Source organism: Pinus tabuliformis, chromosome 1_2 (assembly GCF_031772625.1).
Source record: "Pinus tabuliformis cultivar Carrire ecotype Pingquan chromosome 1_2, CPIR1, whole genome shotgun sequence".
Classification (NCBI taxonomy): Eukaryota; Viridiplantae; Streptophyta; class Pinopsida; order Pinales; family Pinaceae; genus Pinus; species Pinus tabuliformis.
The window spans coordinates 634,978,022-635,003,173 of NC_142298.1; the positions used below are offsets into that span (position 1 = coordinate 634,978,022).

The 25,152-nt window shown below is 39.2% G+C and overlaps 1 long non-coding RNA gene across 1 annotated transcript in view; it reads left to right on the plus strand.

Annotated features, from left to right (window-relative positions):
* The first annotated feature begins 4,438 nt into the window (after positions 1-4,438).
* LOC149207239 (uncharacterized) overlaps positions 4,439-25,152 on the plus strand; it is a 71,741-nt gene continuing 51,027 nt past the window's right edge. The window contains exon 1 of the long non-coding RNA XR_016252617.1: positions 4,439-4,560. This is a non-coding gene — a long non-coding RNA (uncharacterized LOC149207239). The remainder of the gene's footprint in view (positions 4,561-25,152) is intronic.

Consider the following 25,152-nt stretch of genomic DNA (forward strand, 5'->3'; position numbering starts at 1 on the left):
TTCCTCAAAGCACATTCTATAACTACCAACATTATTTCCAACATGGACATATCAAAGCTATTCATGGTAACACCAACACATGCAAAGCACGAGCTCACATAGCCATAGAAATATTACACAAAATTGTAATGGATAATTCAGACTTTTCACCAAACCAAACACGTTAAGTTGAAGAAGATGGAACATCTACTCCTTTAATATTTCTTCCTTCAATTTACACACAAAATTCTTTGTTAAAAGAGATTAATGAGGCTCTTCACAATCTCAATTACCCATCAATATCACAGTCAACAATGAGCAAGATCTGGAATACTAAGGTTCGAGATGTGGCATTTTCAAAGAACACCAACTTCAGTAAATGCAGTGAATGTATTGTGTTGAAAGCACAAATGAAGTCAACAACTACAAAATAGTTGGAAGAAAAGGCACGAGGTAGGCTGAACGAACATAACAAGATTGTTATGCGTGGAAGATATTGCTATTATGCCCATAGAATTATGTCAGAGCGATTTCCAAAGGAGAATTAGAGCATTATGCATGATAAAATGGAAAAAACAAAGACTTCAATCCCAAGGCTACATGTCAAATCAAAATCTATTGTAGGAACAAATTTAGGTTTGTCATTGATAGGTATGCTTACACATGGGCATAAGACAAGAGGTTTTGGTCATTTCTCCCTACCATTTGTACATATGGGATCACAATTTACTATTACATCCCTTGAAAAGTGCTTAAGGGACCTTGAAGATCCACAAATGGATATGTATGGTGATCTACTTTATGAAAGTGGAAGTTAAAGAAGCCCACTTACAAATGCATTACTTGACACCTCTATTTACTCAAAATGTCAAGTGTACAAGGATGATTTTATATCTAATGGAAGATCAAAAAGTCAAAATGTTGATTTTAAACCTCTTCCTCCACATTTTTTGTTACATATGGACAATGCAACAAGTGATAATAAGAATCGATATCTTTTCATGTTTCTATCACTTTTAACTACACTTGTTGTCTTCATCACTATTGCAGTTGGGTTCTTGCATGTGGGGCACACCCATGAAGACATAAATGGAACCTACGGAAGAATGTCTTCCAACCTAAAAAGTAAAGATATTTATTCTTTATTTGAAATGATGGATACATATTGCATAATTGAAGAAAATCGAGTGTTTCCACCTACACTTATTGACAAGGTATATTACTTCAAAAGTTTCCTTAATGGATACATCAAGGAGGGAAAAATGCACTGGTTGGACATCTTAATGTCCAATACTTCCAATTTCTTGTACTCAATGATGTTCCAGTACTAAGGTACAAAGAATTAATTAGAGATATTAAGTGGTCAGAACCACTTGAGTTATGGAATATAGATGATGAAGGTCAAACTATAATTCCCATAGGGAAGCCATATTTCTTAGCTTCCAAACAGAATGATGTCTATTTAAAAGAACTAAAGGAATGGATAACATCATACATAAAAATGTGGAAAGACACTATTGGGAATGAGGATTCACCAATTGTTACAAAGGAATGGAAAAATAAAGTAGTGTATTGGGAAAGAGTTCTTGATACATTAGATGGAATCTATAATGATCATAGAATAATAAATGAAAGTGATTCATTTTCCAAGATTTTCTGGCCCAAGACAAGGCACATTGTTGATGTTGATTGTAATGCACTCCAAGTTATATCAAGTATTATGGATGGAGATTTTGATAATGTGATAGATGAATGAGTATATGTTGGACCCAAATGCAACAAGCCAAAGCCAACATTCAATATTATGATTGATGTTGATAAAGGAAATATGTTGCTAGTTAGATAAGGAAATGAGGATGCAGGAGAGATGATTTGGATGGAAAAATCCTTCTAAGATATCTTTACGGATAATGAAAGTGAGAATCTTCATGTAAAGGTTGTTTGGTGGAAGCCTATGTCAGGGAAATACAATGGAAATTTTTTAGAGCAATATTGGGTACCAAATCCCAATGACACAAAACTTGGCTCTATTCCAATTAATACCATAATGTGGGCATGGATGCCAAAGAAAAAACATTGCAAGAAGACCAAGATAAATAAATATGGTGTAGAAGCCATTCTTGATCTACTTGAGCAAATATCTTGAGATTAGGTTTATATGATTCATGAATGTAATTTTTTTTTGAAGGATCTATTAATATACACTCAAACACACTTTTCAATATTTGTTGTATATAAAATATTCTCTTCATATTATTTTTGGAGTTTTATATTATTTAATATTTCAATTTAATCATGTGTTGATACAAATTACATGACAGTGCCATAAAATATTTAAGTTTTCAAAGCTTTATTTGACCAACATGACTTTTCACCATATCAAATATGCATAATCATATTCAATAATGCACTTAAAAACATATTCTAAACTTGGTCTATTAAAACAATAGTGGAGTACCTAATTAGTATTCTATTTAATATAAACCATTTAAACACTTAATGAATAAATGCTAGACACTTGTAATAATGTTTGAAGTGAGTTTTCCTTAATATTCCTTATTATAATTGATATAAATCAAATTTGCTATTTTGTTGCACTCTAATTTATAAAAAAATTATTTTGATCATTGAACAACACAACTAGAATTATAAAATATTTCATCTTATAGATTTGGAAGAGGTGCCAACATTGTACTAGTATAATAAATTTGTACTCAACATAGGAAAAGTAGTTAGTGTCAATTTAAAATGGTCAATAATAGTAAGAAAAACAATATTAATATATTGTTAAATAACTTTATAGGTAAGATTTTTTTTACAAAATCTATTATTCATGAGTCAAATTTAATACATAAATATAAATATTAATATTAATGATAATATAAATAATATAAGGAATCTAAGTTTTAGATTAATGTTAATATGTTCTTTTCAATATAATATCTTTAAACACTACAGGAATAAAAACTAAACATTTGTAATAAATAGCTTAGTCAAGTTTCTCTCTTTCCTCTTGTATTTGAAAATAATCAAATTTCACTACTTTGTTACTATTCTAATTCATGATTGATTTTGATCATTAAAACGATTAGTAATTGTTCTACAACCCAGTGTGCCAGGATGTGTAAGTTTGTTGTCCATCTGTGCCTCTTTAAAATAAAAATTATGTTTTAAATAGAAAAATAAAAAAATGAATATGTTGTAAATTAATTAGAAGTAAAAAAATGTGTGAATTAGATGTTTAAATCTTATACTTTTCAAAAATATTTCACCTATAGATTCAAATAAACTATTTGAAGATCTATGTTAACTAATTTATGTCAATATCAACTTCATATATATATATATATATATATATATATATATATATATGGTTAACATTTTTGTTTGGTCTTTATATATACTCTATTTAGCATTCAAAATTACAGTTTGAACAATGAAAAATAAAACATTGTATTTTGCACTCTAAAAATGTTTGCAAGTGAAGAAATTTGATCCCTACATCCACACTTAAGATGGATCTATGATGGTATATATTGGACACATTACTATGACCATTTGTCATTAAATAACTTTATACTTAATATATATCTTGCATATTAATCTATTATTCATTAAGTAAGCCTCAATCAACTTAGTTTTTAACATAAAAGGACGAATAATAAATAAAAATAAATTATGCTACTACTCACATTCAACATTTAATTTGATCCTAAAAAAATATTTTCTCCTCAACTCTAAAATGGTGCAAATTTCCTACAATAGTATGAAATGATGACGGTGATAACCATGATTATCATCCACTAAGACCAAATATGGTATATAAGAAGGCAAAAAGATATTACCCAAAATTATTAAGAATTTTATTGTTATGCTCAAAAAGCATTAAAAGAAGTGTTTCAAGCTCATCATAATTATGTTTAGTTAAAAGATCAAGAAGGTTGGTAGCGTCACAAATATTTTTAAATTTAAATCCAATATGAGTATAAACTCGATGATCTATGAGATTTTTTAAATCTTCAACGATATTACTAGTGTTGCAAAGGTGATAGACTTTTAAATTGTGTCAACATTGTCTTAGTAATAATTGTAACTTAACACATACATGATATTTACTATATCGGATTATAATTAAATGGGTTAATAATAGTAAAATACATATCATTCTTTTCATAAAATAACCTTAACAAACTTATATTTTAATACAAACCAGAAAAATATTAAAATAGATAATGTAAGGAATCCAAGATTAAGACGTGAAAGATTTGCTTTTGCAAGTTTATATGAATTTATTTAATAAAGTTTATCATGATAATGTTTTCAAAAAAATGATGAATATCTACATTAAAATTAGTGAACTAAGTGAATTTCTAATTCCCTATTTTGAAAAAATTTAATCTAGTTAAAGTTACATATTCTAGATCCATTAAATACTTCAAAATTTAATAAAATATGTGTTTATGCCACCAGCTTCAATATTAAAGAAGAAAAAATCCTCAACTGGATAGACTTCGTCCGCTATCCCTGCGAACCTATACAGGGGATGATGCCGCTATGGCCAGACAAGCCCGCAGATTTCAGGTACCAGTTCCCTAACCTCTCATGATTGGAAACCCAACAAAACAATTACAATTATTTACAATTAGTTCCCACTAATTAATTCAACCCATTAAACATTCATCTCCAAGTTGATATTTGACATTTTCATAAAGTAAACATCATACATCATAGCAGATTTAACTGTTAAAGTAATTTTTTTATTTTTTAAGTTTGAGTGGACTATCTTTTTTTCATTTAACGTTTAAAGTAATTTTTTTTTTTCGAAGTTTGAGTGGAATATATCTTTTTCATGTCTAATATAGACATATCACTTCATATCACTTCGAGAGTGTGGACACTTCTTAATTTCAAAGTAAACTTCCTTGATTTTCAGAGACTGTGGGGACACTCCATAATTTCAAAGTAAATTTTTATGATTTTCAAGATTTAATTTTTAAAATAATTTTTATTTTTTTAAATTTGGGTGGATTATATTTTTATTATGTCCAATATATTACTCAAAGACTATATTCAATGTATTACTCAAAGACTGTGTAGACATTTTATAATTTCAAAGTAAATTTCTATAATTTTCCGAATTTAATTTTTAAAATATTTTTTATTTATTTTTAAATTTAAATGGATTACATTTTCATTATATTTAATATATTCCAGATTTAATTTTTAAAATATTTTTTATTTATTTTTAAATTTAAGTGGATTACATTTTCATTATATTTAATATATCACTCAAAAATTGCGTGGACATTTTATAATTTCAAAATAAACTTCATAACAAGTTTATACTCTCCCATTCATAATTTCAAAATAAACATTCTAATAAACCTATAGATTTAAATTGATTTCATAATTTTAAAATAAACATCATAATAAATCTACACTTTGCATTTATATTAGTTTGACAATTATTTTATTTTTTCCATTTTAAAACCCATATTAGTGTCCTTGAACTTCTACAATTTCTAACACTGGATTTCATAATTTCAAAGTAAACATCATGACAGATCTAGACTTTGGATTTATATTAGTTTGGCATTTGTTGTATTTCCATAATAGGCTGGCCCAGATTAGGGTCCTTGAACGTCTAAAATTTCAACATTGGACCTCATAATTTCAAAGTACATCATAGCAGATTTAGACTTTGGACTTCATAATTTCAAAATAAACATGATAACAGATTTAAACTTCGGATTTATATTAGTTTGGGGAATATTATTTTTTTTTCATCTTAGGGGGGCCCGGATTAGTGTCCTTAAACTTTTACACATGGAATGCATGTCATTTACGCTTCTATGACCAATTATGTTATAGAAGCTTATAGTACTAGTTATGTCATGTCTAGTCAAAAATTTAAATATATTTAAAAATAGAACAAAAATTAGAACAATTTTAAACTTTAATTTTTTTAAATTATTATTAAATATTAATAATTTATATTTAATAACAATAAAATTAATTTAATTTTTTATAATATTATATTTTAATTTTTTATTATTTTTTAAATAATTATTTAATTTTATATAATTATATTTTAAATTATAATATTATATTTTAATTTTTTATTATTTTTTAAATAATTATTTAATTTTATATAATTATATTTTTAAAATATTAATATTTTTTAAAAGTTGACATTAAAAAAAATATATCTAATCTTATCTTTATACCAACATTTTATTTTACAAGCATATTTTAAAATTCCCTTACCTTATATCCAATGAGCTATTTGACTTCTAAGAAGTATGCACTTCTATGTATTTTTTTATTTTTTTTATTAAGTACTAATGTTATTTCTATTCAAAATTTTATAATTTTTATATGTTTCTTGTATTAATTGGTTTTTTGTATTTGGAAAATGTTAAATGTTATATGATTTGGATTTTTTCATAATTATTATTGGAATTTGATTATTAAAAAAATTATTGTTTTTGCATCAAATTGATATTATAATTTTTACAATTATTTTAAATATTTTAGAGCATGTTTTTTTGGTGGCTTACTTTATAATCATTGGATTCTTTTTGCTTTCTTTATAACAATGAGTATTTTCTAGGATTTCTTTTTACTACCCTTTATGAACTTGTGCACATAAACTTAAAATCGATCAAAGGACTTTGTCCTCTCTTCATTTGTTCTTGTCAAAGCTCTTATCCATTGAAACTCATGCATTAGCGTCCGTCTCAACAACTTTCCTTTGTTTTGATTCCTTTGATGTCCACACATTAGCGTCGATTCTATTCCCCTATTCTAAGCAACTCTCTTCCCTTCGACATACCAACATAACTTTGAACCCTCTATTTTTTATTTTTATTTTTGGTGGGTCCTTCTTGGAACAGGACCAACGAACAAATGTTGAGATTCACCTCCTTCTTATGCTAGCCGCTTCACACAATTCCCACAGCCAAACAAGGATTATTAAAACCCACATAGGGTTGGTTCTCGATGTTTAGTGATATAATACCGATTTCATTCATTTTAGGAAGGATATTTATAGAGGTAGAATGGTGGGCTCCATGCTTGATTAGTCTATACACTTACGTATATAATCTTAGTGGCTGAAAGAAATATCTTAACAAACCAAAAAAACTAAATGGAGATTGGTCCAAATTGTTTTCTACCTAAGCTAAACAATTCTCAGAATTTAAAAAGACATCTCAAAATATCCTAACAACTGAAAGTCCATATTTCTCAAGAACCGAGATAGTTGCCCCTATTACAAATCTCTAAGTAAATTGAGATAATAAAACTCTATCTACAATTTACATATCCCCTTTTGGGGCCTTAAAATTTTGATAAAGTTGGGGCTGATTCTCCTGCATCAAACTCTTGGGTGGGAAAAGTTTGACCTCCTAGTCAATATGTTGAATCCTACAGGGTCCCAAAAAAAATGTTGTAGTACCAACACTGACTTCATTATGCCAGGATCCCAAGTTTTATTCTTTTGCACTCCACCTTCATTGCCAAAGCAATCTCTTGCAATCAACTTGTTGTTGGTTGCCCTTCTTCTTCCACGATCCCAAATTTTTTTTGCAACAATCTCGTCTTTTCCATTTTGTTGCATTCGTAAAAAATCAACTAAGTGTTGAAGCCAATTGAATCTTCTTCGTCCTTGTACTATTATCTAGGTATCCCCTTCGTCACCATCATGAATTCCTTAACCTTCATGTTCAATTTGCATTATTTCTGGTACATGTTGCTCCTTCCTAGTCAATCCATAATGCTAGTACCAATCATCCCCGTCGTATCCTCCATTTCATCAAATGGATTCCATCTTTTGACATCCCTATAAAAATAAATATAATGCGTAATCCCAAACTAATGGAAACTTCCTATCACTATTTGCTACCATGTATTCCTTGGCTGCAAATGAAAAGAATTTACCTAAGACAAACCAGTCCCATTACTTTGCGTCTCTCCTTCTCTTGCCATCATTCGTCACCTCCTTTCCAAAATCCCAATAGTCATTTCATCATGTTCTTCTTCCAAGAACTCCATAATGGTTGGACATCGTTGTGTGGTTGCTTCTTCCATGCAACTTCTATGAACTGAAAATTTGTCTTCAACAAGATTTATACTTATATGTACTTCCCCTATCAAAAAATTGGTCATGATATCCTTTAACTGACTCAAGACTTCTTGGATGTCTCTATCCTAAACAAGCCAAATTCGGCCTTTTGGAATAATTTTTCCTACTCTCCATCCTTTAGGACACTTTGTTCAACTTTGTGTACCATGTAATATTCATAAATATATCATTTTTTAAAATATGTGGCCTTCTATCCTCTTTTACTGTCCTCTTCAACAATTCTTCCTCTTGGTGATTTTTATAAAATTCCAATTCCTTTCTTCCCTCAATATCTTGGGAAGATAATGTGACAATTGTGTATGGATGTCTCCCATTATTATTGGAACCTGCATCCAAATGAAAAGAAATATAAATATATTTTTCCTCATTTGAAATCTCTGCATCCAAATTTCCATGTTGATTTGAATCCTCTCTTTTATTTTGTCCTTACAGTCTTCTATTTTCTGGTGGGTTACAAACCCTTTATACAACTCTTGTTGTCAACATTTTGTAGCTACATTTTCTTCCAACTCTAACTTAGCACGTTACATACCTTTAAACCAACTATCCTTCCCTCCGAGGAGTTAATTTCTTGATACAAATAAAAAAACTAATTTGAATTAAAATTACAGTCTCATCCTCTATCATCCATTCTCCTCTATCAAACTATGACAACATTTCTTCTAGCAACTCAATTTCTACATCATGTTTCATGAGCTCTTTACTTAAACTGTGTCCAGTGTCTATTTTGCCCAAATGCAGAGATGTCCCTCTTAGAATTCTATTGTTGCCTCTATCACCTAAAGGCAAATTCATATCCTTCCCTTCTTTTATGACAATTTGTAATGACTATCTTCTTTCATGGTCTCCATGACCTGCACATGAACAAAACACATCAGTTTAAAAAATATGAGGCTTTTGAGCCTCTACAAATGCTCCTAGTGCCATTTGTTGTTCTAGACGTTCCTCGTAGTCCATGAGATGCTTGGCGAATCTCTTCTCTTCATCCTCATCATTGGCTTCACTCCTCTACATAATACATTTTGAGGGTTTCTCTTTTCCCACAATATCATTGTTCTTATTTTTCCATTATGGAAGTCTCTAGAAACTATTACAACACTCTTTATCTTCCTGATCTTAGTTTTGTGAGGCACTCCATCTGCCTTCTCTTCTCTATTGGACATCATGCCCATTCCCTTGATTTGCATTCACATAAAGTTCACCCAACCTTAAAGACAAAAGACTATGTGTCCACCTCTGCTATTTTTTCTACCAGTTCTCCTTGTTGACCTTCTTCCAATAGCTCACCAACATCCTTTATTGACAACTCCCTTTGTTGCTTCAAACTTTGCTCATAGTCCCTAAGACTCTTAGACAATTTCTCATCACCCTCTTCTCTAAGGATGTCATCTCTCACTAGTTCACAAGTGTGAAATTATCTAACCTTAAGCTCAACTGCTCTAAGCTCTTCCTCTCTTATTGAAGCATTCAATAGGTCCTTCAACTCCTTCCGTAGCCTCTTAGGGATCTTCTTCATGAAACCCTTATATCTAAAAAGAAACTTGAACCTCCTCCTCATGTCCAATCTCTATCTCTGGTCTTCTCATTCCAACATCATCTCCACAAATTTGAGCCTCTCTTTCAGCTCAACCATCTCCTTATCAATTTCTTATTGGATTAATTTATTCTGCATGCCATTCCTCTTGGCATCATTTCCTCCTTTTTTGTGGATTTTCTTTGAGCCCTAATGATGGCCATCAATGGCCATCTCTTTTCCTCCTTTCTTGTGAGATTTCACCTGCTCACTATGTGTTGGCTTGATGGGGCCTAACCCAGGTTCAAAGTTATTTAGCCAAAAAAATCCCTGCACTACTGGCCCTTTCGGCAACAACCCATGGAGCGCGGACTGAAGTCTCACCTGAAGCAGTATGGGGGGGTGTTGGAACCAAGTTTTCGCACACTTGAGATGTCTAAGGGGTCGATTTAGTATAACTGTGACTACCTTCGTGCAGGTTACTTCGCGCACTTTCCTGACCTGCGAGGCCTTTGCACCCTATTATATTCGCCTTCGCGCAACCCTAACCAAGGGCTGTGAAGCTTTTGCGTTGCTAGAGTAGCGATCTATGCTATTTACTGCGGTTCTTACTAATCTTCTTATAATAGTTAGTTATCTTCGTGTAAACAGATACTTTATCTTATATTCACTTATTCAACATACTCATATAAGTTCGTGCATCAAATAAATAGTAAATTTGCAATTCATACCCAATATACTTCAAAGCATAAAACAAGAAATGATACACATAAATAATGTAAAATTTCTCTTTATTAATGCTTCAATCGATTACAGACTCAACCTGCCTTGTGCACTCAACTGAAAGGATCCACGCACTTAGCTGCGGACTAGTAGGCCTTTGCGCACTCCACTGCAAAGCCTTCTCCTACTCTACGACTCACAGACTCAACTTTCCACTTAGACTCAATACTTCATCATTAGATCTTCTTCTATTCCTTCTATCTCCTTAGATATCTTTACACTTAGAGCCTCGCTCTATTTATACAATCCCATGGTTTGCGGACCATGGGTAGAACTCTCAAGTCGACATTATATTTACAAAAGTAAGGGTGGACAACCCTATGGCTCAATTACAACTTCGCGCTCGCACCCACAAATCACGGAGTCTTTGATGAGCCCCAATTTTTGGTACAATTTGGGCTCATTTTGGCCTACTTTACTTGCTCAACCATTCATCTTTTATTACTTATGCATTCATTTCTTAGTATATTCGTGTTGTTTGTAGGAAGAAGGGCAGGCATTATATCTATGTGGCTAATACATGGTGATTTCAGGTTTTTGGCATTAAAGAGAGCAAAAGACCACGTAAATGGAGACAAGGAGACAGCAAAGGTGACGTTGCAGGTTTATAGGGAGGTTGTCTACAGCCTTAAATGACTTCCCTCGTAATTATCACCTTAACTCCGAGCTCCAACAGCTCTCCCCACCGAGCTCAAAGGCAGCCAACATGTTCTACAGGATCAGCAGTTTTACAGCAGTTTGACTTCAGTTGGACAGCCAAGCCCCACGAATGGAGGAAGCCAACCTGATCTTCATTGTGTATAAATATGCAGGCCATAGCCTATGTTAGAAGCTTTTTTGACCTTTGGAATTATCATTGTAATTTCTAAGCACGAGTTACAGCTCGGTGTTTGTTTGTTTTGTAAGCCAGTTTTGGCATGACATTAGACTTTTGATTATGAATAAAGGCAAGCAGATTTGGATCTAGTTCTGAAGTTTTAAGGGAGCTATAGCTCTCAGGTTAGGGCCCAACCTGAGAGCAATAGACCTCCTCTATTTTGTAGTGTTATTTGCCTTTCGTTCCAGCACTTTGTTTCTTTGCTTTAACATGCAATTCGAAATTATAGTCTGCTGATTTAGTTTTTATGAGATTGAGTAGGATTAGCTTATGGTTAAATTGCTTTCAGTTGCTTATCTAGAATAGGAGGATTTTAACTTACTGGAGCTCCAAGAAAAAGGTTGAGAGAGACCCCACTGCCATCTCTGTTTGGAGATTGGGGTGCAGTCTACACCAACCACCAAAAAAAACGCAGTCTTTTACCTTTATGCAAGCTGCAACACGGTCATTTTCATTAGAGATCTTTCCATGCACTTTGATCCTGAGCCATACTCCTTCATCACAACTCCATGCACAACTTCTCTTCACGGTTTACATTGCTGTTCATTGAGTTCATAGCACAGGTAGCATAGGTTAATGAATTCTCGTTTTTTGTGACAGTCATAAGCAATTTGTTTTATTTACACTGCTCCACATCATTCCATTTCCTTCTTCGTCGTCTTGACCACGCCTAAAGCCTCATCCTCGACCTCTGCTCAGCTCGGTTATCTTCCAACTCTTCCATTCCCCACGTAGCTTCATTTTCTTGACCTTTCGTTGTTCTAGCCTTCCATCCCCCAACCAACTTCATGCACTCGTTCTCCATCCTATTTCTCTACTCCTGAGCCATCACCAGCTCCATCTCCATCTTACCTGTGTCCCCATACCGCTCCATCATTTCACCATCACCCAAAACACCCACGGTAGGACATCCTGTAGAAATTAATAGACTTCCTGTAGGATTCCTGAGTTTCCTGTAGGATCCCCTGCAGACATCCTGTAGGAGCCCACTCACTCGGTTGCTGAGCATCTGAACGTGAGGAACTTCTGTGGGATGATGTTAGAGATCCCCTGGGACCTCTCCTAGCCTCCCTGACCTTTCCCAAGCTTTCCTTCCCTTTGCACCACCTCTGTACAACCAAACCCTAATAAGAACAAAATCACAATCACTCCAACCATTTAAGCAAAAACATAAAAACAATGCTCTCTTCAATGAAAGTAGTTTGAGTTCATGCATTTCACATCACTAGAAGTAATGGCATCATTTTTAGACATTTTCACTCTCACTATTGCATCATAGAGGTTAGACTAGTCAGATTAGGGTTTACTAGGGTTTCCATGTTATGGTTGGTTTTCAGTTCATTTTTGCCAAGTAGATTAGTTTTCTTTGAGCTAGCTTTCGTCCATCATTTAGCAAGCTTCTTCTGAGAGCATATAGAAGTTGGCTTGAGCCCTAGCGGACTTGTGCCAGCTGACCAAGTGACAGCTGCGACAAGAGCTAGTACTTGTGCATACAGCACCGTCGCTTCCAAGTTTGTACGAACTACCGGGTTGATAAAATTAGAGACAGGAAGCCCCAAGAGTTGTAGCATTATTGCTACAATACTGGAGCTCACCATCTTTTTGGCGCCGTTGCCGGGGAAGCGTCAGAGTATTGGTGATTGTCGCTATTCTTCTACTTTCTACTACAACTTTCTGCTAAGTAGTTTATTTCATTTCCATTCTGCAACAGTAGCATAGCATTTCCTGCTTTCATAGACTAGTATTTCCTGCTTTCATAGATTAGCATTTCCTGCTTTCATAGATTAGTATTTCCTGCTTTCATAAATTAGCATTTCCTGCTTTCATAGATTAGCATTTCCTGCTTTCATAGATTAACCTTTCAATTATGCAAGCGTAGACTAGTGTTTCCAGTCCTGCAATTTCATTTGAGCAAAGTAGATTAGTTCTTTCCTGCTTTCAGTTTAATTCTGCATCTTTATAGTTAGTTGTAGATCAATCTGTTTCAGTTTTGCAGGTACCAAGGAAAAAAGCAAAAACAATAAAAAAAAAAAGTCTTTTCCATTTCATGCCTCGTAGGAACCGAGATAAATCAGGCAAATTCCTACCCAACACCCCCACCACATCTCTGAGTCACCCTTCTCTCTTCTTTGGTGACAGTGACCCAGAAGAACCTATAGGTGAACATCCTGAGATATACAAAGATCCTATAGAAGAAGAAGAGTTAGAGACCACTCCATCTGAAGCTATGGCTGACAATAGAAGAGAAGATGAGAAAATAGAAGGTGCCTTCCCCATCCGAGAGACCAATGGAGAGATGAAAATGAAGAACATTAGCCCCTCCGCCTTACCTCACTTCCATGGACTGACTACTGAAGATCCTGATACCTTCCTGTTTGAGTTTGCTGTCCTTTGTAGAACCTATGACTATACTGAAGATGAGCAAAAGCTGAAACTCTTCCCTTCAACTCTTAAGGATGCAGCATTATGCTGGTTCATGGGCTTACCTGGGAATAGTATCACTACTTGGGCTCAAATGTAGCAAGCCTTCAATACCAAGTACCAGGATTACTGTAGGTCCAAGGAAACTAAGGGAGAAATCTTTCGGATGACCATGGGAAATGATGAGTCCTTAGAGGATTATGAGGAGAGGTTCCAACTTAGCTATAAGCGGGCCAGGTGCACACTTGACCCTGAATCCCTCAAGTTGGTCCTGCTCCGAGGAGTCCTTGAAGACCTCTTAGATACCCTTCACATGTTAGCTGGGGGGGACATTTACCAACTGCCTTATGAGGACATCAAGGCTGTGTTTAGAAATCACTCCCAGGCAGCTAGGAAACGAGGTAGAGGAAATCTCCTCTCCACTGGTGTCCCTTTCTCCAAACATGAGTTTGCAAACCAGTTAGAAGATCTTAAGAGTGAGGTGAGACAGACCATTGCCATGCAGCTGGACACCTTCAAGATCCAGCAGAAGAAAGAAGAAGTTGAGAGAGCCTTGGCTGTCTTCTGCCCTAGGTGCACAAGAAGACACCCTAAGAACGAATGCCCATTGCATTCGGTTGAAGTATGTTTCGTCTGTGAGGAGGACCATCCCACAAATCAGTGTCCAACCTTACCTGGGTTTAAAGCCATGTACCAAGGGATAGAAGCCCCCACTGAACCTATCTATTTCATCAACCAAAGGAGGCCACAAGGATCTAGACCTTATCAGCAGGGAATGCAAGGGGCACCTCAAGCTTATTACAGCCCCAACCAATCGACTCCTATGCCTTCCTGGGGTCCCCCTGCTCATCCTTCCTGGTCCATGCCTCCTCCATGGTCTTATCCACCTTAGTACCCTACTCAACCCACTTCTCACTCATATCATTCACATGCCTAGTCACAGCCTCAGTGGAGTGCACCTCAGTCGGGGTGGAGGCCCAGTACAACACGCCTCCTGCCATTTTGCCTCCACCACCAGTTCAACCTCAGCCTTTACCTCCTGCTCCTCCAAGACAACCTCAAATGCCTGCTCAACCGAACCCGAACCCCAACAATAGACAGGCCTAGCAGGTATACACTGGGGAAACATCATGTCCTACCTATGCTGTGGAGATCCAGGAGATCAATCTTCGATCTGGAAAGACCCTTCCGGATCGCCAACCTCCTCCCCCAGAGGATGAGGAAGATAAACAGGAAAGTGAACCAAAGGCTATTCCACCCTTTCCTGAGAGACTAACAGCCACCACACAACTCAACCCAGAGGAGGATGAGCTTCTGGGAGAGCTCAAGTAGTTGTGTGTGAAAATACCACTTCTCCAAGCCATCAAGGATGTGCCAATATACAACAAACTGGTTAAGGAAAAGTTCTTCAAACACCCAGGCAGGCGGAAGAAAGATGCCTCAACCATCAATGTCATAGGACAACTATCTGACCTTATGTTAGGACAAGTCATCTGCCCAAAGTACCTAGATCCTGGAAGTCCTGTAGTAGATGTCCACATCAATGGCACCATCATACCTCACACCTTGATTGATCTGGGGGCTGCCATTAATGTGATGACCAGGGATACCATGCTCAAACTCAATCTTCATTGTTCCTTGAGGAAGACCTCGACCGTACTGCAACTAGGAGATCGCTCCACCGTGACTCCCGAAGGGATTGTGGAGGATGTCTTGGTCTCTTTGACTCTTGGGAATACCCTGCAGACTTCCTCGTTCTGCAACCAAAGGAAAAGCTTACTGGATATCCTCTCATTTTGGGAAGGCCTTGGTTAGCTACTGCAGATGCTTACATAAGTTGTCGTGCAGGAAACATGACCATCAAAAATGGTCCCATGTCCAAGCAACGAGTCCTATACCCTCCTGCCCAACCCTCCTTAGAGCATGACTTACCACTCTGGTTGGAAGAAGGAGAGGAAGACGAGGTGTACTCAGCACCTCTGTGCCCCCTAGATACCATTAGAAGAGACCCTCCAACCGAGGATGACTTGATCGAGACCTTGATCCAGAATCCACCTTCCAGTGCACTATCCTTAGAGAAATTGGTGGAGGATGCCCAAGCTAGCACCTTAGTGGATCTTTGTACAACCAACCCTGTCACTCCCAGAGTCAAGAATGTGGAGTTCGACCCTGAGAGAGCGTTAAAGATCAGCTCCTCCCTGTCTCCTTCTCAGGAAAAGGAGCTGTGTAGCCTGTTGGCCAGCCACCTAGATGCTTTTGCTTGGAGCTATAAGGAGATGAAAGGAGTCCATCCTTCGGCCTGTACCCATCACATATACATCAAAGAGGATTGTAAACTGGTTAGGCAACCCCAGAGGAGAATGAATCCAGCCCTTAAGGACATTGTCAAGGAAGAATTGCAAAAGTTGTTGGATGCCGGATTCATCTACCCCATCTCAGATAGTGAATGGGTGTCCCCTCTGGTCTTGGTTCCCAAGAAAAATGGGAAATGGAGAATCTGTGTGGACTACCGAGAATTGAACAAAGCTACCAAGAAAGACCATTTCCCTCTACCTTTCATAGATCAAGTGTTGGATGGACTGGCAGGAAAGAAGTTCTTCTCTTTCCTGTATGGGTTTAGCGGGTACAACCAAATCCAAATCAGCCTGGAAGACCAAGATAAGACCACCTTCACTTTTCCTTGGGGTACCTTTGCCTACCGAGTCCTTCCCTTTGGGCTATGCAATGCTCCTGCTACCTTCCAGAGAGCTGTCTTAAGCATCTTCTCGGAGCTGGTCCATGATGCAGTGGAAATCTACATGGATGACTTCACTCCTTATGGGGCCAACTTCCAGGAAGCATTGTCCAATCTGGGAAAAGTCCTAACCAAATGCATTGAGATAAACTTGTCCCTTAGTCCTGAAAAATGTGAATTCCTAATGACTGAAGGGACCGTGCTAGGCCATACCATCTCTTGTCAAGGGTTACAGGTGGATCCTAACAAAATTGCTCTCATCAAGAAGGTTCCACCTCCTCAAAAGGTAAGGGATGTTAGGAGTTTCTTGGGATTAGCAGGATATTACCGGAGATTCATTAAAGACTTCAGCAAGCTAGCCTCACCATTGTTTGGCCTGTTGGCAAAAGATGTGGAGTTTAATTGGACTGACGATTGTCAGAGGGCTTTGAATGAATTGAAGGACAAGTTGGTGTCAGCCCCAATCCTGAGAGGTCCAAACTGGGCCCTACCTTTCCACATCCACACTGATGCCTCGAACAAAGCCATAGGTGCAGCTTTAGGATAAGTTGAGCAGAAACTTCCATATGCCATCTACTTTGTTAGCAAAAACTTGTCCAAAGCTTAGCTGAATTACACCGTAACTGAGAAAGAATTCTTAGTTGTGGTCCATGCACTGAACAAGTTCCGACATTATATCACTGGCTATCAAACATTTGTACATACTGACCATGCTGCAATCAGATATTTAATGAATAAACCAGATGTGAATGCTCGTATTATTAGATGGTTACTTTTATTGCAGCAGTTTGATTTGACCATTGCTGACAAACCAGGTAGAGAAAATGTTGTTGCTGACTTTTTATCTAGATTGGATTTGTCTGCAGATGAGGATGGAACAGTGGATGACCAGATGCTCGATGAACATCTGTTTTCTATTTCAGTACTCTCTCCATGGTTTGCTGATATAGCAAACTACCTTGTTTCAGCACAGTTCCCTCCGCACCTATCTTCAAGGGAGAAGAGCAGAATCATCAGAAAAAGTGCCTCATTCACTTGGATCGGGGGCAATCTGTTTAAGCTTGGCCCCAATCAGATCTTAAGGCGTTGTGTAAGGGAGGAGGAATTCTTTGATATCCTCCTCACCTGTCATGATGGGCCTTGTGGAGGACATTTTGCAGCAAAGAGAACTGCCTTCAAAATCCTGCAGGCAGGCTACTATTGGCCCACACTTCATCAAGATGTCAGAAGATATGTCAGCCAGTGTGACCAATGCCAAAGAATGGGGAAACCGACCCAAAGGGATGAGATGCCTCTCCAACCTCAGGTGACTCTTGAGCCATTTGAGAAGTGGGGTATGGACTTTGTGGGCCCAATCAACCCTCCTTCGAGGCAAAGGTCTTACATCATTGTGTGCACTGACTACCTGACAAAGTGGGCAGAGACCAAAGCAATCAAAGCAGCAACAGAAGAAAAGGTGGCCGAGTTCTTAAGAGAAAACATCTTCTATAAGTTTGGCTATCCAAGAGAGCTGGTCACCGATCAAGGGAGCCAGTTCACCTCCAACCTGGTTGAAGATCTACTAGCTCATCACAAGATCAAGCATAGGACTTCCACCCCCTATCACCCTCAAGCAAATGGGCAGGTGGAAGTCACCAATAGAGCATTAGAAGGGATCTTGACTAAGGTGGTGAGCAGCAGCAGAAAGGACTGGGCAGATCGCCTGGTTGAAGCCACATGGGCTTACAACACCACTTGGAAGACCACCACCGGCTTCACACCTTATGAGCTGGTCTATGGGAAGAAAGCTTTGCTTTCCATTGAGTTTGAATACAACACTTTAAGGATGGCAGCTCAGCTGGGTCTAGATCTCAGCCATGCACAACAAGAAAGGCTCTTGCAGCTGAATGGACTGGATGAGCACCGAATGTAGGCCCTCCTTCACTCAGAAGTGGTTCAACTTCAGCGAAAGGTGTGGCATGACCAACATCTCCATGACAAGCAATTTCAGCCGGGAGATTGGGCTTTGTTGTATGACTCCAGATACAAAGATTTCAAGGGGAAGCTGAGAACCAGATGGCTAGGGCCATATTCAGTGGAAAAATGTCATGACAATGGATCTGTTCTTATTCAGACCATTGATGAGGAAGCCATCCCCATGCTTTTCAATGGGCATCGATTGAAGATCTAAAGGAAGCCTCCCTCAAGACAAGAGTTCATCAAAACTATGGAGAAGGCAGTATTGGTCATAGAGAAGGGTTCTGCCTCTGCTTTGGGCATACCCTGAAGAATCTAAAAAAAAAAAAAAAAATAATAATAAAGATCCTTGGGTGAAAACCTTTCTGAGGCGCCCAGGGCAGGTGGTAGGGGTGAAAACCTCATCGAGGCACCCCTATTGTCTTTCAAAAAAAAAAGAAAAAAAAAGAGAGAGATTGGAAAAATATCCTTGAGTGAAAACCTCTTTGAGGTGCTTAAGGCAGATGGCAAGGGTGAAAACCTCAATGAGGCGCCCCTGCTATCTTTCAAAAAAAAAGAAAGAAAAAAGAACAAAAGAAAAAAACAAGATCAGCAAGTTTATCATGTGAAAATTGCATGCAGATTGCAGGTGTTCTATGGAGGAGAGGAAGCCTCTCAACTCAAAGCCAAGGGTCCTCATCATGCAGCCAGGACACCTCACCAGCACCCCCTCCAAGAATACTCATTTTCTCCAAGGAAGGTGCAGACTTTCTACAGGAAGAGCCGCCTTTCTACAGGAAGCTCTGTATTTCTACAGGAAACTTCCTGTAGAAGCTCAGAACGGCCCAGAATTCATTTCATGAGGAGATCTAACGGCTAAGGATCGGTTTGGACGCATGCAAGCCACTGTTGACACTATTGCACATTGCTGTTATCTTGCTCCACCATCCTTGTCGACATGCAGCAAAGTTACCTGCACCAGCAAGCAGACGATGAGTTCTCAAGAAAAAGCAAATTGTAAATGAAACAAACGCTAGAGATCTCACACAATATTCATCACAGTCATCCAGAAGCTCCGGGAGCGTGATCATGAGGCCATCCATCGTCGTGCAGCATGCACCCAAGGAGGAAGAACTGTTCCAAGACGCCCGCGGGAGTCCTGTAACAGTTAAGCCTGCTAGAGTGGATACCATTCACAGCGCTGGCCATATACAATGAAATGCGGGCACATGCAACCAAAGCGTCCAATCCATCGGGCAGCCTGCAAACATGAACCTCCGGGACTGTGTAAGTTCACCAGCAGCAGGTAAATCGACTCATCAGCGTGCAAAGAACCGAAACATCGTGTGCAGCCGCGCAGGTAAGTGTCTCGACCCTTCCTTCCATCAGATTGCAGGAATGTTACTTTGATTGATTTCTAAGTGTAAAGGTGAATGGGTTGAGCGGCCGTATGGCCATTTGGCCGGCCACGTCGGCCAGTTAATGGTCTAGTTGGATGAGAGGGTGGCGGCCATGACAAAAAGAATAGCAGCACGCACGTGAGAGAAATCCTGTCGAGAAAACGAGTTTAACTGAAGAGGCGGCGGCAGATCTACGGGAATTGATGCGGCAGCAAGTGAACGCACAGTTGAATGATGGGGTGACGTCACCCAACGGTCCGGCGGGGACAGCTCACCCCCGCGCCACGAATTCCGCCGAATTCAAAATCTAATCGGCTATATTGCATTCATGCATGTATCAACCACCGGTTTGAACTCGAGCAGCTATCCTGATCCTTTTGCAGTGCGATACGCCGAGCCTTTGGCTATCAGAGCGATTAAGAAGCACACCCAAGGCGCAGACCGACTGCAGTCTCTCCCGAAAGTCACGCGCTGCATTCTACAGGAACGTTGTCATTCTACAGGAACGCTGCATTCTACAGGAACGCTGTCATCCTACAGGAACGCAGTTTTCTACAGGAAAGCGGGTGCCTCACGTAAAAAGGTGGCCAATTAAAGAGGTAACCCTGAACTCTTCATGCAACTGGTTATTAAAGGTGGCAGAATTGTCATCCACAGTCTGGTCATAGGAAAGTGGTGAAATTGTTGTCTGCTGTGCCTATACTGTCATCCTACAGGATGTCAAGTAATTAGACTGTGTTAAGTTCCTCAGGGATAAATTTTGTGGGTTATGTGCATAATTCTACGCTCTGTCTCAGTAAACTAAAATCTCTTCCACAATCACCACCTCCGGTTAAGAAAACTGTGTTATCATGCCGGGTGGGTTTATTAGACGAGAACCCACTAATTCAGCCAAGTTAAGGAGAAATCAAGAAGTGGTGTTGCTCTTCACACGAGCACAATGGATATCATTTTATGATAAGCTGCAGGGTAACGATGATGAAGTGGCCGAGGAATTCTTGCAGGCCCTGAGGCCGAAATCCAAGACACTGGCCACAGTGAATTTTAGGGGCCTAAGCCTCAAGCTCACCCCGCAATATATCAGTAGAATCACTGAACTTCCAATGGGTCTGCCGTGGGATAAGGAAGCGCGGAAGTTGAGCTAGCAGGCCAAGAAAGAATTCTTCCCACCTGAGGAGGAATTCTCGGAGGACAAAAATGGGGTGCGAAGAACAAGTTTGTTGCCACCATGGAACGAAGTCAGCCTGCAAATCATGAAGTATATAACCTGTGAAGGTCGTTATAGCATCGTGTATGCATATCACTTTCGGTTGCTCACTGAATTAAGACACCGGATTGATCTCCCTGTAGAACAGAAACTGAGCATTCCTTATTTCCTGCTACAGTCTTTGATTGAGTGTGCTACAAAGCTCAAAGAAGGCATACCAGATCAGGTAGCCCACCATGGGTTGATCAAGCTTCTTGTGGAGGATGTGCTCCATTCATATAAGGTTCCCCTCTCATGGGAATCATTCAGAAATTTAACAAGAGATGGAGACATAAGGATGCTGGCTGAAGAAGGAGGTTCCTCTAGCAGTGAGGAAGAAGAAGCAGTGGCCGAGGGAAAGAGAGAAAAAGGCCAGAAGACCCCGACCACAGTGCAGAAGAAAGAACAAAAGAAGAAGCATGAGAAAAAGGATGACAAAGCAAAAGGTGGCACACCCATCTTGTCAGCAAGAGAAAAGAGGTTGAAGAGCAAAACAGACAAAGCTGAGGTGGTCCACATCAGCCCGAGTACCTCATCAGCACCTGCAACCAAAGCAAAAAGCAAAACCCACGCAGCTAAGCAAGAAAAGGTGGTGACATCCGTGTCTACAGGAACGCAGAAACAGGCTTCTACAGGAAGCCCGAAAGCAGTGTCTACAGGGAAACAGAAGCAGGCTTCTACAGGAAGCCCGAGAACAGTGTCTACAGGAAAACAGAAACAGGCTTCTACAGGAAGCCCAAAAACAGAGAAAGGGTCTTCCACAGGAAGCCCGACATTGGTCAAGACAGGGTCTTCTACAGGAAGCCCAAAATTAGTAAAGAAAGGGTCTTCTACAGGAGGGCCGAAAGTGGATAAAGCAGGGTCTTCTACAGGAAGCCCGAAATCAGAAAGGAAGGGGCCTTCTACAGGGAGCCCTGGGAAAGTAAAAAGCAAGAAAGAGAAGGCTGGAATTCTCGAAAAGGAGGCAGCAGCTATGCTGGCGCCCTCAGTACACCTGCAAAGCCAAAGGAGAAGAGAGAGAGGGAGATCCCTCTACCTTTTGAAGCCAGGAGAAATCAGAGAATAAAAACGGGCAAGCCGCAGCCTCCACCCAGCAGCCAAACCACTTTAGGGAGTGTCCCTACTTCACCCAGTGAGAAATCTCCCTCTAAAACATCGGCCACCCCCGAGAAGGGAAGCCCAAAAGTAACTTCCTGGACACGAAAGATAGGCCAATCGCCTTCCGAAGCCCGGCTCAAGGAAACGGGAAAGAGGGAAGAAGTTCCACCCTCATCACCACCAGGGGCAGAAAAGGCAGGGCCACCAAAAACAGGAAAGGAAGAGCATGTTCCGGTGCCTAGTTCTCGACCAAGGACAAGGAGCAGGAGCAAAGTTGCTCAAGGATGAGCAAATGTTTTAGCTGGGGGGTGATGATGAGCCCCAATTTTTGGTACAATTTGGGCTCATTTTGGCCTACTTTACTTGTTCAACCATTAATCTTTTATTACTTATGCATTCATTTCTTAGTATATTCGTGTTGTTTGTAGGAAGAAGGGCAGGCATTATATCTATGTGGCTAATACATGGTGATTTCAGGTTTTTGGCATTAAAGAGAGCAAAAGACCACGTAAATGGAGACAAGGAGACAGCAAAGGTGACGTTGCAGGTTTATAGGGAGGTTGCTTACAGCCTTAAATGACTTCCCTCGTAATTATCACCTTAACTCCGAGCTCCAACAGCTCTCCCCACCGAGCTCAAAGGCAGCCAACATGTTCTACAGGATCAGCAGTTTCACAGCAGTTTGACTTCAGTTGGACAGCCAAGCCCCACGAATGGAGGAAGCCAGCCTAATCTTCATTGTGTATAAATATGCAGGTCGTAGCCTATGTTAGAAGCTTTTTGACCTTTGGAATTATCATTGTAATTTCTGAGCACGAGTTACAGCTCGGTGTTTGTTTGTTTTGTAAGCCAGTTTTGGCATGACATTAGACTTTTGATTATGAATAAAGGCAAGCAGATTTGGATCTAGTTCTGAGTTTTTAAGGGAGCTATAGCTCTCAGGTTAGGGCCCAACCTGAGAGCAATAGACCTCCTCTGTTTTGTAGTGTTATTTGCCTTTCGTTCCAGCACTTTGTTTCTTTGCTTTAACATGCAATTCGAAATTACAGTCTGCTGATTTAGTTTTTATGAGATTGAGTAGGATTAGCTTATGGTTAAATTGCTTTCAGTTTCTTAGCTAGAATAGGAGGATTGTAACTTACTGGAGCTCCAAGAAAAAGGTTGAGAGAGACCCCACTGCCATCTTTGTTTGGAGATTGGGGTGCAGTCTACACCAACCACCAAAAAAAACGCAGTCTTTTACCTTTATGCAAGCTGCAACACGGTCATTTTCATTAGAGATCTTTCCATGCACTTTGATCCTGAGCCATACTCCTTCATCACAACTCCATGCACAACTTCTCTTCACGGTTTACATTGTTGTTCATTGAGTTCATAGCACAGGTAGCATAGGTTAATGAATTCTCGTTTTTTGTGACAGTCATAAGCAATTTGTTTTATTTACACTGCTCCACATCATTCCATTTCCTTCTTCATCGTCTTGACCACGCCTAAAGCCACATCCTCGACCTCTGCTCAGCTCGTTTATCTTCCAACTCTTCCATTCCCCACGTAGCTTCATTTTCTTGACCTTTCGTTGTTCTAGCCTTCCATCCCCCAACCAACTTCATGCACTCGTTCTCCATCCTATTTCTCTACTCCTGAGCCATCACCAGCTCCATCTCCATCTTACCTGTGTCCCCATACCGCTCCATCATTTCACCATCACCCAAAACACCCACGGTAGGACATCCTGTAGAAATTAATAGACTTCCTGTAGGATTCCTGAGTTTCCTGTAGGATCCCCTGCAGACATCCTGTAGGAGCCCACTCACTCGGTTGCTGAGCATCTGAACGTGAGGAACTTCTGTGGGATGATGTTAGAGATCCCCTGGGACCTCTCCTAGCCTCCCTGACCTTTACCAAGCTTTCCTTCCCTTTGCACCACCTCTGCACAACCAAACCCTAATAAGAACAAAATCACAATCACTCCAACCATTTAAGCAAAAACATAAAAACAATGCTCTCTTCAATGAAAGTAGTTTGAGTTCATGCATTTCACATCAATAGAAGTAATGGAATCATTTTTAGACATTTGCACTCTCACTATTGCATCATAGAGGTTAGACTAGTCAGATTAGGGTTTACTAGGGTTTCCATGTTATGGTTGGTTTTCAGTTCATTTTTGCCAAGTAGATTAGTTTTCTTTGAGCTAGCTTTCGTCCATCATTTAGCAAGCTTCTTCTGAGAGCATATAGAAGTTGGCTTGAGCCCTAGCGGACTTGTGCCAGCTGACCAAGTGACAGCTGCGACAAGAGCTAGTACTTGTGCATACAGCACCGTCGCTTCCAAGTTTGTACGAACTACCGGGTTGATAAAATTAGAGACAGGAAGCCCCAGGAGTTGTAGCATTATTGCTACAATACTGGAGCTCACTAGTCTTTACATAGGACTTAGTCAAAACTTGGGCTTTAAGCCCCAAAGCTTGCCTTGGGGGGATCCCACGCCCAATAGGCACCCAACACAAACATCGTGACTCTCCCTCGAGTCACTCTGTCGGTGCGAAGATCTTTGAGTGGAGACCTCCCAACTCTGCTTGGATTGCTACAAGGTCGACAGAGCACTGAGAAGTTGCCTGTTGTATCTCATGTACGCATTGTTCGGAGACCGCAGTGTCGGAACTGCTCCCTTATCTCTGTTCCTGCGTCCCCTACATCTATGTGAGCTTGCTTTCAATTGTTGCTATGATTACGAAGGCCTTGTCGATCCAAGGATGAACACACACCTTCAAAATCGCTTCTTTGTGTCACGCTACATATACTTGCTCCTTAAGCACTTTGGCCTGTTGCATTCACGCGAGCCTCTATGTGAGGGCCACTATCTGCGTGGTCCCTTTGACGCGTCATACTGTTGCTATAGCTCAAGCGCCTTTGTTTCTAAGCACTGTATGTTCAGGTCCTCCTGCAAAGTGGTGAGGACCTCGAACGATTCTTCCAACATTTTGGTGCAGTCCCTCACTGCACTGCTGATTCCCTTACCTC